The sequence below is a fragment of the Lissotriton helveticus genome, chromosome 1_1 (genome assembly GCF_964261635.1).
Source record: "Lissotriton helveticus chromosome 1_1, aLisHel1.1, whole genome shotgun sequence".
Classification (NCBI taxonomy): Eukaryota; Metazoa; Chordata; class Amphibia; order Caudata; family Salamandridae; genus Lissotriton; species Lissotriton helveticus.
In genome coordinates, this window is record NC_136057.1 from 1,656,736,250 (window position 1) to 1,656,752,915 (window position 16,666).

At 50.6% G+C, this 16,666-nt stretch overlaps 1 protein-coding gene across 1 annotated transcript in view; it reads left to right on the forward strand.

Moving 5' to 3' along the window:
- SLC4A8 (solute carrier family 4 member 8) overlaps positions 1 to 16,666 on the forward strand; it is a 755,839-nt gene that overhangs the window by 530,474 nt on the left and 208,699 nt on the right. The window lies entirely within an intron of this gene.

Here is a 16,666-nt window from a genome sequence, read left to right on the forward strand (position 1 = left end):
AGCATGAAACCTGTCTGTACTGTCTTTACCCTGACCATTCTCCCAAAGAGTGTAGGATTTGTAGAACCTTTTCTACAAAAACACTGAAAGACAGAGAAGGTCGACTGCTGCTCTGGTTGAACAGGCTTAAATCCAGAGACACCTTGGAGTCTTCAGAGGACGGTGAGATGGCTTCAGTTTCCTCTAAAATATCATTGAAGAGGCCAAGGGTTACTTCCCCTAGCCCTTCAGACGTCTCCTAAAAAGACTACTAAAAAGTCTTCAGAGGAAACATCTACAACGTCTGACAAGGAGGTTCCTGCCTTCAGGAAGCCAGCGCCGTCTTCGTCGACGGGCTCGTCGACGCTACCATCAGTGCTGAAGAAAACCGTCTCTACTGTCTATGTCTCCACATCGAGGGTATCGACGACGATGGCGTCGTCAGCATTTTCATCGACGACGACGACTACTCCATCGTCGACGGCAGGTAAGCCGGTGTCGTCGATTGTTCTTATTAAGAAGCACTCGACGTTGATCAAAATCCCACCGTCGACGTCGACGACGAAACCAAAACCGTTGACACCTGTGCCGTCAACGAAGACGCCATCGTCGACCTCCACGCCGTCGACGAAGACATCGACGACGGTAAAAACATCTTCGGCGACGAAGACACCGTCGACGAGCGCGCCATCGACGACGAAGACACCGTCGATGAGCGTGCCATCGACGACAATGACGACGAAGACAACGTCGACGAGCACACCGTCGACGAGAATACCGTCGACAAAGATACCGTCGACGAAATCACCATTGCCAATCAAAACCCAATCGACGATGACACCGTCGACAACACCGTCGACGACGCCACCACAAACGCTCTGGAAACAATCTGGCTTGATTTCCACACAACCGTCGACGATTGCACCAGCAAAAAGAAGTAAAATACCGATTACACCGGATTTAACCTCTCCAAGCAGGGTGCACAAATCACCACCAACTTGTTTACTACAAGGTGAGGACTCTGACGACGATCAATACGATCAGTCCACCAGTCCATCAGATCTCATAGTCAAGTGCCAAAGCACTGATGATGAAGGCGACGACGTGGTTTGTACGGAAGAGTCTGTACATACACAGGCTCAAACGCATGTCACACCGATGGTATGCCTCCAGGTGTCTATAGTCTCAGACCTACAATTCCTGATACAAGACTATAAACAGCACTTCCCTGATTCGTCATCAGCCCCATCAACGGAGAAGAATCCACCTACTCCAGGGCAGACCACATCCTCAAAACCTAGACAGTCACCTTTGGTGGTCCGTCCAGAAAGGGAACAAGTTCACCATGTCCCGTCCTCTGACGACGAGGACGAAGGACCGGAAGAAGGGGAGGTACAGGACGACCAGTCAGACCACAGAGACGATGAGGACTACATTGCTCCTTCCCCAGCCACACCTGAGCCCACTACATCAGATTCGTCGCCAGCGGATATTGGCGGTTTCCACAATTTGGTGGAGAGAGCGGCCACATGAATTCCATATGACTATGGAATCTCACGAAACTGATTGTTTCTTGTACGACTTTAAAGACCCTGTCAAGAAAGCCTCCAGATCAATTCCCATCATTGATCACATTTGGGAACAAGGAAAACAGCTCATGCAGACACCGGCCTCGGTCTCCGCTGTGGTACCAAGGCTAGATAAAAAGTATAAGGCTCCGTCGACAGCTCCAGCATGCCTTACTGGACATCCTAAACCAGATTCCGTGGTTACCCAAGCGGCCCAAAAGAACTCTAGGAATCCATCATCCCCTTTGTCAGCTCCACCGGACAAGGAGGGCAGGAAACTAGACGGAATTGGCAAACGATTCTCTACTACATCGGCTATGACCATTAAGGTAGCTAATGCCATCGCGCTTCTAGGCCGTTAAAACAGACAACTGTGGGAGGATATTGCACCATACCTCACAGAACTGCCTGATGATCTCAAGGAGGAAGTCCAATCACTCCTTAAAGAAGGCCAAACATCGGCATCAGAGCTCATTGACTGTGCTGTAGACGTGGTAATGACCGGCTTCAGACAGCTGGCGGGAGCCGCGGTCTTGAGAAGACAAGGCTGGCTGAAAGCCACATCCTTCCGTCAAGAAGTCCAGACAAAGGTCCTCGATATGCCCTATGACGGCCAGCACCTCTTTGGGGAGAAGATCGACGAGGCCTTACAAACCATCAAAAAGGATACAGATACAGCACGAGCACTGGGCACATTACAATTAAAAAGCCAGCCCTTTCGAGGGAGCAGGGGCAGAGGTCAGCCCTCTTACAGAGGATCGTACCAAAGCAAATCCTCTTACTCTTATAGCCAAGGCCTATCGCAGTACCAACAGCGACAACAGCCACAGGGCCGCCAGACCTCGTACGGAAGGTCTAATTACAGGGGAAAACCCCAAAGAAAGGCCACTGGCGGACGCCAATGACCGTTTCCTCCAGCCAGTCCATCCACCATCTTGTTCTTTCAAAATTGGAGGAAAACTAACACACTTCCTCCACAATAGGAGATCAATAACTACAGATCGGTGGGTACTCCAATTGATCCAATTTGGACACTCACTGGAATTCAACTCAATTCCCCCAACAACTCCTCCTCGCCAACTTCAACACAGGCATGTACGATTACTCCTTCAAGAGGTATCTTCCATGTTGAAGAAAGGAGCAATAGAACAAGTCCCTTCAGCTCAAAAAGGGAAGGGGTTTTATTCCCGCTTCTTTCTCATACGGAAGAAGGCGAAGAAATGGAGGCCCATTCTAGACCTCAAGGCACTCAATACATTCTTGAAGAGTCAATCGTTCCGCATGGTGACTATCCAAGAGATCTTAGGGTCGCTGGAGGAGGGAGACTTCATGACGTCTTTAGACCTGCAAGACACGTATTACCACATCCCGATCCACAAAGGCCACAGGAAATCCCTCAGATTCGCCGTCGCAGGTCAACACTACCAATTCTGCGTCCTCCCATTTGGCCTCAAATTGGCACCTCGAATTTTCACCAAGTGCCTCTCCCCTGTGGCAGCTTTCCTACGACAACATGGACACCAGGTCTTCCCTTACCTGGACGACTGGCTGGTGAAAGCACCATCTTTGACAGACGCAGCCGAGTCCTCCAACGCCTGTCTCAATCTTTTCCAGCACCTGGGTTTGACTCTCAATTACCAAAAATCTGCCTTACAACCTTCCCGAGTTCTCACCTTTCTCGGAGCAACCTTGAATACGAAGTGCTCAAAAGCATTCCCATCACAAGAAAGGACACACAAACTTATCTCGCTGGCTACCGCAGTGGCCTCAAAGGCATCCCTATGGGTCCGCACTTTCAAGTCCATCCTAGGGATGATGTCCTCGTGTATCCTGCTTGTCCCACACTGCAGGCTCAAAATGCGCCCTCTGCAAGAGACATTGACCAGACAGTGGACCCAGAGCACGGGCTCTTTCGACGATCACATCGTCATCACTCAGCAGATCACGAAAGCCTTGCTATGGTGGACGTCGCCCAGGAACCTCTCGCAAGGTCTACCATTCCTGCTGCCTGCAACTCCGCACGTCATAACTACGGATGCCTCCCTCGAGGGATAGGGAGCGGTCCTTCAAGAATTGCAGATCAGCGGCAAATGGACGGACCAGGAACGTCAGCTCCACATCAACCTCCTCGAACTAAGAGCAGTCTTTCTATCTCTACAAGCCTTCCTCCCACGCATCAGGAACTCCACAGTGCTTGTGAGAACCGACAACACCACAACAATGCATTACCTGAACAAGCAGGGAGGAACGCGTTCGCTAGCACTATCTCGCGAATCGCAAAAGATTTGGAACTGGCTTGTGCTCCAGAATATCACTCTAACAGCGGAGTATGTCCCAGGCAAGGACAACCTCATAGCAGACGCTCTGAGCAGGCGGAGATCGCTGTCCCACGAGTGGGAACTCGAACAAACAGTGCTGAACCACATCTTTTCAGAATGGGGAAGACCGCAGATAGACCTCTTTGCCACCAGGGAGAACGCCAAATGCCGCAACTTTGCAAGTTGGCATCCCCAATCGCGGTCCCTCGGAAATGCATTTTCCATCGCCTGGCGCAACGTGTTTGCGTACGCATTTCCGCCATTTCCCCTGATCCCAAGAGTCCTTCGGAAAATGAAGACGGAACTCTGCACCCTAATTCTGATTGCACCGTTCTGGCCGAGGCAGCACTGGTTCACGGACCTCCATCGCCTTTCAGTCCAACCTCCAATCCGTCTAAGCCAACATCCGTCTCTTCTCACGATGTCCAAAGGCCAAGTACTTCATCCGAGCCTGAACTCACTCAAATTATCGGCATGGCTCCTGAGTACAGAGAGTTCTACCAACTAGACATTCCGCAGGAGTGCAAGGATGTTCTCGCAAAAGCAAGAGCAGATAGCATAAATAAAACCTATTCCTTAAAATGGAAACGCTTTTGCATCTGGTGTAGGGACAAAGGTCTCCATCCATTTCGAGTTACCCCAGAGCAGTTGCTTCCATACCTCTTACAACTGGCACAATCGGGTCTTGCGCATGCTTCTATCAGAGTGCACTTAGCAGCAATCTCCCGGTTTACGAGAACTTCAAAAGGACCCTCTCTCTGGTCCCACAGGTTAATAAAACAATTCCTTAAAGGGCTCTACAGATCCTTTCCTCGTCCAAGGAGAGTTCCACCATCATGGCATCTCAACGTGGTGCTGAACCAGCTGATGAAGCACCCCTTTGAGCCCATCCACAGGGCTGATATCAAATACATCTCCTGGAAAACAGCCCTCCTACTTGCTCTGACCTCAGCCAGGAGGGTCAGCGAACTACAGGCTCTTTCCATACAAAATCCTTTCATGCAGTTCAAGGAAAATAGAGTGATTTTAAGAAATAATCCTCGATTTATTCCTAAGGTCCCGTCGGACTTCCACCTTAATGAACCTCTGGTCCCCCGTTCATTTTTCCCAAATCCCAGCACTGCAGCGGAAAAATCCCTGCACTCTCTGGATCTAAAGAGGTGTCTCAAGTTTTACCTAGACAAAACAAAGCACTTCAGAAAAACTAATCAGCTTTTCATCGCCTTCAGCAGACCTAGAAAAGGCATGCCACTTTCCAAACAAAGTATCTCACGATGGATATCTTCTGCAATTGCCTTTTGCCACGACAAGGCCGGACGGCCATTACATTCCAAGGTGAGAGCTCACTCTACAAGAGCTGTGTCCACATCAGCGGCGCTATTCGCTGGAGTGCCGATACTGGACATTTGCAGGGCGGCGATCTGGAAATCGCCGCATACCTTCACCAGGCATTACTGCCTGGATACGGAACTGATGCAGGATGCAGCTGTGGGCCAGGCTGTGCTTCGCCACCTATTCCAGTGAGGTGAGCCTTCCTCCTTCCCACCATCCTTCACTGGTATGCACATTTATTTACCTACTGCTTGTTACTTGTTGATGGTTCTTAGTCGCATGATATGTATTATCTCAGACTGCTTATGCTGTACCATCAGAAATGTGCATAATGTATTGCTTGCTACTCTGATTCAGGCATGTGAATCTAAGAAAGACACCCATAATACTGGATAAGAAATGCGTTACTTACCTGTAACAGCAGTTATCCAGTATTGGTGTCTTTCATAGATTCACATGCAACCCTCCCGCATCCCCTGGAAGGTCTCACCTCTCTCTCTCTCTAACGGGAAACGGCCATTACAACGAAGCCGTTTCCACGAAATCGATAACCACGCATGCAGTACAACGCATGCGTGTTTACCACGAAATTCTTTACCACGCATACCTTTACTACGAGGTTTGTAGTAAAGGTATATGTGGTAAAGGTAAAAATTTTAAAAAGGGGGGCTTGGGGGGGTCTCCCCCCCCCAAAAAAAAACTCACCTGATGTCACGTCGGGTTATGTATTTTATCAGCGTCGTTTAAGAGAAAACGGAAAATAAACTTCCGCTTTCTCTTAACGACGTATGACGTCACCACGCAAACAATCGAGGTAAATGTTACGCGTGGTAAACGAATTCCGTTGTAACGCATGCGTGGTAAAGGCATGCGTTGCAACGGAATTCGTTGTAACGTCATACATTCCTCTCTAACATGTATTACGCCTACCTAGCTTGGTGCGTACGAAAATCTGAGAGACTGAGGCTCCTGACAGGAAGGTTCTAGATGGAGGTGGTAGCTGATTGGCTACCTTCTGGAATTTGGTCCTTTTTACGAAAGGACATAGATAGGCTACTAAGGCAAGGCCCTTAGGCCTACTTTCTCTATGTATGTCTATAGGACATTACTTTTCTATGTACCGGGGACTCCCGTCTCGACGACGGGGAATGATTCAGGCATGTGAATCTATGAAAGACACCAATACTGGATAACTGCTGTTACAGGTAAGTAACGCATTTCTTTTACAGTCAACCACATACTATGCTGCTAGCAAGTAGCATAGCACCATCCTGAAGTCAGGTGTAATGGGCGACAGGAGGGACCATTTTAAAGACTGTATTGTTTAGCTACATTTCTGTGAGCATTCTGCTTCCCCAGCAGCTTCCCAAACACATCACTTTTGAAATTTCCATAGAAAAAGACACATATTTTAGATGTTTTGTATTCTATTGTAACATTAATTATATAGTTAATTAAAACCATAACACATAGACATAACATCATTAAATTCAAACAACATGAATCAATTCATCATCTAAGACTCATTAAATGCTATAATCGCGATATTCCATTCTTTAAATAACCTATACAGTACCCTTATTAAAATACCAACTGCCTCTTTCTAACCCAGTCCGACAATGTCAACTCCATCAATAAGTTGGGCATAATCTCATTATCACTAAAATACATGTACAATATAATATAAACCTAAAACAAAGTCAACTGTACGTACACAGAACTAGATTATAATAACTTGAGTTCAATTAAAATAATGCCATAGCGTTACTTGGGGGCCGATGGGGCAATATAATCTGAAAGGACAAAGTGTTTGTTGCATTCTGAACTTTCCTTACTAAGAGCTACTGGTTCTTCTTTTACGAGCCATGCGTCCCAAGATTTCCGTCTAAGAAGAATTACCTCACCACCAGGCCCCATCCGTCCTAAGTGTCCACTGTCACATATTATAGCTGTACCTCAGGGGTGCTCTAGGCCATAACATGAATTACTTTCCATATGTGGTTTTCTTTACTGAGATCTGTGTTTAAAAGGAGAATACTACAAACGCTACTCTCACCCTAAAGCAGAATAGGCCTTGTCCTGTGACTGGCTTCTTATGTCTTTGCTTTCTAGTAGATGTATCTGCTGCCATCACATGCATGATTTGGCTTTGTTATCTCTTCATCCTTCCTCTTAATGCAATTGCCTGGTGATTGGCTATCCTGCTGGAGGTCTCTCACAACCTTCCACTGCAGCGTGTATGGGAGTGTTCTTGCCAATAGTCGCATTGTTCTCCCAGGTTTAGGAGAGTTGTATCCATATTAACCTTATAAGCGATTATTTGCTGCATTTGCCTCAATTTTCCTACCGGATTCTTGTCTTCTCGCACTTGATCTTCATATAATCCATGACCCCCAGACTATTCTCTTCAGAATGGAGGCACACTTCATAGTCTTGCAACTTTTCACTGACTTGTGTGGTGTGTGTGTGTCCATGGCATTAATTCGGTGGGTGGATTATGGTTTGTGTATTGCACTTTATAACAAAACCTTCTTGCAGAGCGCCCTGAGGCTTGTTACAGTGGCGTTCCTGGTTCCCACAGGTTCTTGCAGGTGTCCTGGTGATATAGATGAAAGGAAAAAATACAGTTAGCATTGCCATTGGGTGCATAGATCTCTCCTCTATACCAGTGCACAATGGGAGCAAATAAGGGCCCAAAAAGAGTCTTTCTGGTAATTGTCAGCAGCCCATTCGGAGGTTTTCTGATGGAGACTACTAACTGCAGGCGCAAGATTGGATCTGGAGAATTTTATAACATTTCCCTGTGCATCGATAAGCAGCATTGTGTGGCTCCATGCTTACTCAATAACTGCCCTTGTACAGATGGAGCGGAGCCACATAAAAGGACAACCTCTGCATGCTGCTGTCAGTTCCTTTCTTTCTGGGCCTTCCTATACAGATTATATCAAAGGGGGATGAAGACCTCAATATTTATAGAGGTCTACGCCTATGCTCCTCCCTGAAGTAAACTATTTGACCATCAAAGCAGAAGTAGTTCCTCTTAGGCCGAGTGGTCACAAAATGGTAAGACCACGTGGCTAGTACTGCTGAGGCTGGGAGACCACAAGTTCAGATCTTAATACCCTCACACACCTGTTAGGGTATCATGCTTTATCATTGGGTGCTCCTAGTCTGGCCGGCGCTGCAATGCCTGACAGGCCTGGGGGCTCTTTGTCAGAGATCTTTTGATCCGACTTGGCCATTTAGGTGAATGTATGAGAGGGGGCTATGCGAAAATGTGTCAAGTGAAAAAAAAGTGAGGTGTGTCTAAAATAGAATCTGGTGCCCTAAAAACGATTTTTATGGGGTAAGGGTACCAGGACTAAATAAAACAGTGGTGCTATTATCCAGTCGCAATGTACCTAGATAGCTGTCAGCAAAGTGAGGTCAACATGTTTCGTACCTTGATTGCTCAAAGGGTCAGTTGGCACTTCATTAGGACCAAAAATAGTGGTTTATCGCCCCCCGAGGGGCATGAGACCTTCTTTCTAATAAAGGATGGGCGCTCAATATATATAATACTGCACCTGAATGGTTGCAGCTTAACAATTCCACCTAAAGGAGAGAGACAAGAGATGGGAAAGCATATGCAACAGGATTACATATTGGGAACCTGCTCTTGCCCACCTGTCATTCGCCAAGTGGCCAGGCGATATTAGCTTGTGTCCTGTGCCCCAGATTTTTGGAATAAGCACCCTGCTCCAGACAGTCTCATTGTACAGGACTAAGGCCGCTACCACTACCTTGGTGCGAGTGGCGCCTGTTCTTGATAACTGCCAGGCTGCGACGTGGGTCTCGGTGCATATATTCACAAAGCACCATTGCCTGGACAGCCACTCCACAGACCTACTGCCTTTGGTTGGTACTGCTTTGGTATCTATTTCAGAAATCTGAAGTTAGAAGTATCCATCAGAAGAACAAGTTACTTACTTGTGGTAAAACTCATTCTGGTGGATACTCCTAATCGTAGATTCCTCACTAACCTACCATCTCCTCTTTCTGTAGAGTGGCCTCTTTTTAACATATAAAAAGATCCCAGGTTAGTAATCAGCACACTGTTACCAACAGTTGTTATACTGTGCATCTGAGGATGGAGAAAGGGAAAAGACCGGTAACTGACATTAGCGTGCAGGGGTGGTGCTTTATGATGCTCCATTCTGCCACATACAGTGCAGTATGAGGGAGCACTGCTACAAAATTTTCCAAATCTGCTACATTGCAGTGCTTGGGAGTATCATTGTTGGACTTGGCCCTTCTGGCAGGTTCACCCCTAAACTTTTTGCTTTGGTATGTGACTTGGTGTTAGTTATTTTTGGCTTCTGCGCACTTTTACTGTGTCCCAGTGTAAAGTGCGTGTGCACTCTGAGTGCATGTTGTGAGATATGCCTGCCCTCCCATAGGAATGCTTTGGGAATGTAATAAAGGTGAAATGACTGTCTGGCTGGTGATTGGCTGGAGCTGGCTAGTGAGCCTGGCTCCAGTAGTCAGGATGGGTCTGCCATGGTGGTGAATAGAGAGATTGACAGCCAGATGGGTGGGAGGAGTGCACCTGGGACCTGAATAGGGCTGGGCTTTCCCTACACAAAGCTGGCTCCGCCCCCTGTGGTGCAACTGATGACCCTAGCCTGTCCTCTGAATGGGGAGGGGGGCTGAGCACAACAGAGTGCTCCAAAACCAGTTGCATCTGGTTTGTCCCTAACCCTGTGCCACCAGACAAAGGAAATGTGTATATAAAAAGGGGCTGTGACCCTATGTAAAGGGTGCTTGCTGATCCTAACTTGAGGGGGGCCTGCTGCTGCTGGGCGCCAGGAGGACCGCCACTGGGGATTGCCTCCCTGCCTGGAGGGCCCTGTGAGCTGGCCCCTGGGCCCAGCCTTTGCCCCCCTGCCTTCCTAAGGACCTCTTGCTGGACTTTGTCCCTGGACTTTTGGAACTTCTGGGGCCCGCCAGCCCCTGGGAAGTGCTGGTCTCCCCCTCCAAAAATAGTGAGTTGCGCCGCTGGTGCGGCGATCCCTACCTCGAGGGATTCCCCGGCGTGGAGATCCCCCCTTTTTTTGCTTATCTTCAAAGCAGGTGCCCACCCTGCATTTTGCCCCGGAAGTTGGCAGAGTTTTGCGGCGCGGGTGCCCACCCCGCTTATTTGCCGGCTTTTAGTGCCTATCACGGGTGCCCACCCCGTTTCATTCTTTGTTCAACGGGTGCCTACCCCGGATTGCCGCCGACACAGAAATCCACCCTACGTGCCGCCGCTCTGCCCACGGCGACCCGGAAGTGCCCCCACCAGAAACCGAAAGCTGGAAGCCGCAGGAGCCTATCCCGTGCTCCTGCTTGTGTCTGGGGAAGCCGTGTCGCACACCGCCGGTCCCCTGTGTGGAGAGGGAGACCGGCAGTGCTCCCCGCCCCCGCCAGCGAGGTCCCGAAGTGAGGAGAGCCACGCCCGCCGTGGGTGAGGACAGCCGGCCCCAGGAACAGGACCGGGTGAGTGAGAGAGCCCCAGGGTGCTTATTACCGGAGTGCAGGACCTGCCCGAGGAGTCCCGTAGACCCGGTGAGTGGGGCCTCTGTGTTACTTGGTAAAGAGGGGGGCGTCGGGGCACATAGCCGGTGCCCGCCCCCCCCAGTGGTGCTGCTACAGTTTGGGGGCCTTTGTTTTCGAGTCCCCAGAGGGGGGACTCCAACGTTTCTGGGCCAGTCTCAGTAGGGGTAGAGCGGCCTCGGTTGACAGCGGGCCGCTCCCCCAGGTGAGCAGCATTTATCCTGAGCGGGCCAGTATTTAGCGAGTCCCCAGAGCGGGACTCCAACGATTTCGGGGGCATTTCTTTAGAGCCCGCGAGGCTCCAGCGAGCATTTTGTAATTAGAGCCCGAGAGGCTCCAGGGGGCATTATCGTAATTAAGGCCCACGAGGCTCCAACAGGCACAGTTGTTCATTTGGTGCTACAGTTATTATATGTGCTATGCGCTAAGTGCTAAACCTACAAAGTGTTATTTCTACCAAGTGCTAGTTCTACCAAGTGCTTATTCCTGACAGTGGTCCATGTGGCCCTGTCCTGTGTACTAATCCCCTGTAAATTCTGCCCGTGCCAGTGGCACAGTGTAAAATGTGTGTCTATTTTCTACTCTGTTTGGTATAATACAAAGGCTTTTTTTATATATAACCTTGTGTGGAGTTTCTTTTGTGGTGGGCCTTTGGTGTTGTTGCCGGGTGTGCGCGCAAACGCTTTACACCTTGCCTCCGGGATAAGCCTGACTGCTCGTGCCAAGCTACCAAGGGGTTGAGCAGGGGTTATCTTGGCGGGTGACTTCCTTGCCCTGATTAGAGTGGTGGTTTCTGCCTGGCTTTGGCGCAAACCTTAGCCAACTCGAAATCCCCATTTCTAACATTGGTAGCAGCGGTGGGATATTAGACTTGTGTTTGCGCTGTACCGCCGCAGCAACTTGCTGCACCACAAAACTCTGTATTTTAGATAATCACATTTTGTGGACTATTGTTTTTTTTTTAAGTTCCATTATTTCTTCTCCTAAAGGTGTCCTTTGTGAATTGTGTACTCCTGTTTTAGCTCAGACACCTAGGTTCCTTGTGTTAAACTTTTCTCGAGAACGTCTGCCAAAATGGAGCCTACTTTTGATTTCTGTGGTCTGTTTAGATACAGTGTGTTAGAGTTGGTAAGGTTCTGTGAAGAGAAAGACATAGAGGTGGGTGAGTCAGACACCCAGTCCAAAGTGAGGGACAGCCTGATCCTATGGCAAAAAGATCAATGGGATCTTAAGCAGAGTGAGAAGGAAAGGGCCCGGGCCTCACACCATGAGGGTGGTGGGTCTGTGGGGAGCCCTGAAGAATCTGAAGAGGAGGAAGAAGATGACACTGCATGGACGCCAGTAGATAGTGAAGACCCCATAGACAGGGAGTCCCTTGCTGGATCTAGTGTCGGGGGAAGCGCCCCATCCCTTTCCCTGCCCCTGTCCCCAGAGGAGTTTGTAGATAGGAGGGAAGAAAGGGAGCATCAGCTGGCTTTAGAAAATCTCCAGAAGGAGGGCTATGAGTATATGGAAGCCCAGAAATTGGAGTTGGAGAATAGGAAGTTAGCCTTAGAGGAGAAAAAGGCATTATGGGCTCAGGAGTTGAGTCTTAAGGCGTTGGGCCTTGAACAACAGAAGCTAGAGACTGAGAGGGTCTTAGCGCAGGAGAGGATGGAGGAGGCTGAGAGGGCCTTCTCCAGAGAAAAATTAGCTCTGGAGGGTAGATTATCCCCTGAGCGCAGTTATAGTTTTCTGGATTCCCCAGGGAGGGTTGAGTCCAGTTGTGGCAACGATACAGACTTCAGTGCAGGAAGTCCCATTCCCAGTTCCCAGAGTATGGTACCTGTTTCCCAAGAAGAGGAGTATAGGTTGAAATTCAGGGAAAGTAGGAAACTGTCTCACCAGTCTTGGGAGGAGTTTGCGGAGGACTGTCAGGGGGCACTGGATGAGTGGTTAGAGGTTCACATGGGACCTGATTTTGACGGACTGTTTGATCTTGTTCTCAGAGAGCACTTGCTCAGTCGTTGTTGGCCGGAGTTGCGCCAGCTCCTGTTGAGGTATGAAACCTTTGATCCTTGGGAGCTTGCAGAGGAAGCAGACTGCTGGGAAAGTGCCAGAGGTTCTGCAGAGTCTTTGGTGAACGGTTCCAAAAGTAGTAGTTCAGGTATCTTCCAGCCCAGCGTGGTGGAAGTGGTTCAGAGTAGCCCAGCTAGGTCCCAGAATAGCGAGAGGGGTGTAGGGGCTTACGACCTGTCTCAGTGGAGCGGGAGTGAGTGTGTGAACGTGAGTCCCCAGATGCCCGAAGCCCTGCCCCAGAGCCTGGATGGTTTCTTAAGGGAACACCAGGTTGGGGACCTAGGCTGTCCTGTTAGTCCATTTGAGGAGGATCACCTAGTGTGTAGAGGACCTGGAGCGTCTGTAGCTAGAGCTCCAGTGGTTCTAGTTTCTGGCAGTGTCACTCCAGTTGGGAGGGCACAGGAGTCCGAAGTGAGGAGTGATTGGGGGATGAGTTCCCCAATGGAAGAACCAGTGGACCAGGGACTAGCCAGTTGGGCTAGATTCCCTTGGAGGGGACCCGGGTGACACCACTACTGTTCTGGGGGGTCTTCACGCACTGTCAGATGGACAGGGGACGGGAGATCTGCGCCACACAGACAGTCACACAACATATGAGTCATGTGTTAGCCTCAGGGGGATGGAGTGCCAGGCAAGTATTCCACCAAAGGATTTAGACCAGAGGTTGGGAGGCCACGTTTAGGATCCGCCTGACCTGAAGGGTAGGACGTCTGTAACCATCGTCCTCACCCGTTTATCTTCCAGGTATACCACTCCAGTTGGAGGGTGCAGAACTCTGGAAGGGGATGCAGAGGGTGGGAGAGCCCGCCTCTGACCCCGGTGCAACCTGAGGGGTTAAACCCTAGGTTGGGAGAGTGGTGTTCTATGGGTACCCCTCGAAGGAGGAGAGGGCGGAACCCTAGAAGGAGAGGTAGGGGGAGGAGAGCCTTCCCAGTGACTTCTGGTCCACCTGAGGGTATAGACCCTAGGCTTGAGAATCAGTGGCAGTCTAGCACTGTCCTGCAGAGAGAAAGAGTGGAGAATGGCTACTATGGTTACTACCCCCGCTCTGCGAATAGGCACCTGGGTGGCCCAGGGCCTGGACCTGGCCGCGGACAGCTTGGGAGTAGCAGTGGGGACGCCCAGTTGTTCCGGACAGCGGTTTTAGAAGGAACCATATGGGTTCACCGTGGCGTAGAACAGAGGGTGTCCTGCAGGTGCGGGTCCGCGTCCGTGTTCTAACGACCAAAGCAGGGAAGCCCATCACGGTGGTGATTGGTCCACCCTGCGTTTTGGCTGGAAGGGGGTTGTGATGGGCTTGGCCCTTCTGGCAGGTTCACCCCTAAACTTTTTGCTTTGGTATGTGACTTGGTGTTAGTTATTTTTGGCTTCTGCGCACTTTCACTGTGTCCCAGTGTAAAGTGCGTGCGCACTCTGAGTGCATGTTGTGAGATATGCCTGCCCTCCCATAGGAATACATGGGGAATGTATGTGTCCATGGCGGTTCCTGATGTGTGGGGAGTGCCAGGTCGAGTTTGGTATGTGCGGACTCGTGTGATTAAATGCTGCGCGATGATGTGTGCGGCGTTAATGTGTCTAGTGTGGAAGTACCACTTCTAGAAGTTGGCATGTCTGTGTAATAAAGGTGAAATGACTGTCTGGCTGGTGATTGGCTGGAGCTGGCTGGTGAGCCTGGCTCCAGTAGTCAGGATGGGTCTGCCCTGGTGGTGAATAGAGAGATTGACAGCCAGATGGGTGGGAGGAGTGCACCTGGGACCTGAATAGGGCTGGGCTTTCCCTACACGATGCTGGCTCCGACCCCTGTGGTGCGGCTGATGACCCTAGTCTGTCCTCTGAATGGGGAGGGGGCTGAGCACAACAGAGTGCTCCAAAACCAGTTGCATCTGGTTTGTCCCTAACCCTGTGCTACCAGTCAAAGGATATGTGTATATAAAAAGGGGCTGTGACCCCATGTAAAGGGTGCTTGCTGATCCTAACTTGAGGGGGGCCTGCTGCTGCTGCTGGGCGCCAGGAGGGCCGCCACTCGGGACTGCCTCCCTGCCTGGCGGGCCCTGTGAGCTGGCCCCTGGGCTCAGCCTTTGCCCCCCCCTGCCTTCCTAAGGACCTATAGCTGGACTTTGTCCCTGGACTTTTGGGACTTCTGGGGTCCACCAGCGCCTGGGGAGTGCTGGTCTCCCCCTCCAAAAATATCGCGTTGCGCCGCTGGTGCGGCGATCCCTACCTCGAGGGATTCCCCGGCGTGGGGATCACCCTTTTTTTTGCTTATCTTCAAAGCAGGTGCCCACCCTGCATTTTGCCCAGCAAGTTTGCCGAGTTTTGCGGCGCGGGTGCCCACCCCGCTTATTTGCCGACTTTTAGTGCATATCACGGGTGCCCACCCCGTTTTATTCTTTGTTCACCGGGTGCCTACCCCGGATTGCCGCCGACACAGAAATCCACCCAACGGGCCGCCGCTCTGGCCACAGCGACCCGGAAGTGCCCCCATCATAAACCGGAAACAGGAAGCCGCGGGAGCCTACCCCGCGCTCCTGCGTGTCCCTTGGGAAGCCGTGCCGCACATCGCCGGTTCCCCGCGTGGAGAGGGAGACCGGCAGTGCTCCCTGCAGCAGCCAGCGAGGTCCTGAAGTGCGGAGAGCCCTGCCCGCGGCCAGTGAGGACACCCAGCCCCAGGAGCAGGACTGGGTGAGTGAGAGAGCCCCGCGGTGCTTATTACCGGAGTACAGGACCGGCCCGAGGAGTCCTGCAGACCCGGTGAGTGGGGCCCCTGTGTTACTTGGTGAAGAGGGGGGCGTTGGGGCACATTGCTGGTGCCCGCCCCCCAGTGGTGCTGCTACAGTTTGGGGGCCTTTGTTTCCGAGTCCCCAGAGGGGGGACTACAACGTTTCGGGGCCAGTCTCAGTAGGGGTAGAGCGGCCCCGGTGGACAGCGGGCCGCTCCTCCAGGTGGGCAGCACTTATCCCGAGCCCACGAGGGCTCCGAGGGGGCCAGTATTTAGCGAGTCCCCAGAGCGGGACTCCAACGATTTCGGGGGCATTTCTTTAGAGCCCACGAGGCTTCAGTGAGCATTTTGTAATTAGAGCCCAAGAGGCTCCAGGGGGCATTATCGTAATTAGAGCCCACGAGGCTCTAACGGGCACAGTTGTTCATTTCAGAATCCCAGAGGAGAGCCAGGAGGCACACTGGTGCCAGGCTCAGTTCCTACAGCTGCCCAGCAATTAGTGGGCTGCTGCCTCATTTAGGCCTGTTCTCTGGCGCATTCTTCTTTGGCTGCCTGCGCAACCTGCCCTGACATTTTGGACATAGGGCGTGGAGCCCTTTGAGAGGCCCGTTGGCCTGGGGCGCACTGTTTCTATGCCTATGTGATTTTGGCGCACCTGTGATTACTTGCCTAATGTGATTTATGTAATGCCTTTTTTCCCTATACCTCTAAATGTATTTTTATGCTTAGGAGGTTGTGTTTTCTAGTATAGTTATGCTAGTGAGTTCATGGTTCCCTGCATGATATTTGCCTAAGGTGGTTAGGGTTGCGTAGTGGGTACTTACCTTTTACCAGTGGTTACTGGTTGTGTGCTACATTTGCTATTTGGTGCTACAGTTATTATATGTGCTATGTGCTAAGTGCTAAATTTACAAAGTGTTATTTCTACCAAGTGCTAGTTCTACCAAGTGCTTATTCCTGACAGTGGTCCATGTGGCCCTGTCCTGTGTACATAATCCCTTGTAAATTCTGCCCGTGCCAGTGGCACAGTGTAAAATGTGTGTCTATTATCTACTGTGTTTGGTATAATCAAAGGCTATTTTTATATATAACCTTGTGTGGAGTTTCTTTTGTGGTGG